Here is a 1,854-nt window from a genome sequence, read left to right as displayed (position 1 = left end):
GCTCCAAGGGAAACGAAGGGCGTAGTGTATTGGTTAAAGTTCGTGAAAGCATTTATTGCGGTCCCAGGTTCGATCCTCCATACTAGAAAACATATTTCCCCTTCTATTAAACAAGAGCATGGTAACATTATTTGTAATAGCAGTGTAAAGTGCCTACATTGTTATGCATCTGGTATGTATATATAAAAAAAAAAAACAAATAAATGATTTGACACACGTTCAAAGGGAAATATGTGGCCTCCCCCATGGCGCAGTGGTAGCGTCATTGCCTTGCAATCAAGGGGTCCCGGGTTCGATACCCGGTGGAGGCACAAGTGGTTCGGATTCCACTTTAAACTGTAGGCCCAGTCCCGATTAGCCTTACTGTGCATAAAGTGGACTTAAAACAGCAACTCAAAGGAATATTTTCATGTATAAAACCATGAATTATGATACTCTAACGATAATTCTGTACTCGTTTAAAGACATTGACAAATATTAATGAAATAACTCTTTATATTTGTGGCAATTCAGGATATACTAATTTTACCCCAGTAGTATTGATGTACGCCAGTGGATGTTTGTGCCCTCAGGCGTTTAATATTCGCAATTAATTTGTATGTACTTAGAACTAATTTGCACGGGTTTTAATTAATTTGCATGTATTTAGAATTCATTTGCAAGTACTTAGAGTACTTTACATTTATGTATTTGCATGTTTATAACTTTTTATGAATATATAATTATTTATTTTATGAAAAATATGTATATAGAAGGTAATTAGAGGTACTAAATGCTATGTATATGATTTCATATTCATTACTGCAAAGTATGTAATGTATAAAATGTTAATATTAATGTTTATAATATTGAAAATAAGTTTTCTATGGTTTATGAACCGCTATGAACGGTGGTAATGGGTGTAGGTACAGGTCCAATTACGATTGGGGACGGTCCCGGTACTCGAACCCGCGATATGTAATATTATTAATTAGTACTATGCAATAATTGCATTATATTATGAAACACGGTGGTGCAACACGCTAGACAGAATACTGTCTCAGAATTTCGACTCCGCTCTGATGCCAGACAGAGAGAATGAATTAATATTCCGCGCAGGTATACGAGAAAGGAATTTGGGGAGTGTGCGTTCAAGGTCAAATGACGTCACAACGTCAGAACAAAGAAAGATGCTGATTCACCAATCAGAGAACGCGTCGGTAGATTTTCAGAACCGGTTTTTTTTTCCAAGGTTAACCAGAACGCAAGAACAGGGGAAAGCTATGCAATAGTGTAGGGCAGGGGAGGGATTGATCCAGACAACAAAGGATGTCTGGAAATGCGAAGCAAGGGTTAAATTTTTTGAAACTGTGCGTCGCTTGCATGCTACGACATGTTTCTGTCAAAGTATGCCAAGGTTACCGAGAACACTAGAACAAAGGATGATGGGAAGAAGTTCAAGGTGAACTAGAACGCAAGAACAAAGAGAACGAAGCGTAAGGGTTTTTTATATGTACTATGAAGAAGGAAGAGCTATCAGGGACGGGGCCTACAGTTTTCACTATTTGCTTTTATCACGGGGTATCGAACCTAGGACCCTTTGATTATTGATTTAGGTAGTACATTTATGTTACTGTGTGTTATTTAACATAATATTGAGTTTATATTTTACCAAACTTTGACTTTATGTCAAACATTTTCCCAGCTTATCCTTATTTTTACCAAAATAACACAATTTAAACGATTCTAGCAAGAGTTTTAGTTATATTTTCAACACACAAACTGCATTCTTCAATTTTTAATTGTTTATTTTTCAAGTTTTGGACACACAAAGACATTTTTTTTCAACTTTTAACTTATTATTTTACAACTTTA

The 1,854-nt window shown here is 35.8% G+C and overlaps 1 non-coding gene across 1 annotated transcript; it reads left to right on the top strand.

Annotated features, from left to right (window-relative positions):
* The first annotated feature begins 236 nt into the window (after positions 1-236).
* Positions 237-311, top strand: TRNAA-UGC (transfer RNA alanine (anticodon UGC)). Its single transcript has one exon. It is a non-coding gene; the product is annotated as a tRNA-Ala (tRNA).
* Positions 312-1,854: the final 1,543 nt, after the last annotated feature.

The sequence above is a fragment of the Lepisma saccharinum genome, chromosome 8 (genome assembly GCF_977018435.1).
Source record: "Lepisma saccharinum chromosome 8, izLepSacc3.1, whole genome shotgun sequence".
NCBI classification, from domain to species: Eukaryota; Metazoa; Arthropoda; class Insecta; order Zygentoma; family Lepismatidae; genus Lepisma; species Lepisma saccharinum.
Note: the sequence above shows the minus strand (reverse complement) of the source record. Positions and strands in the feature narration are given on the sequence as shown.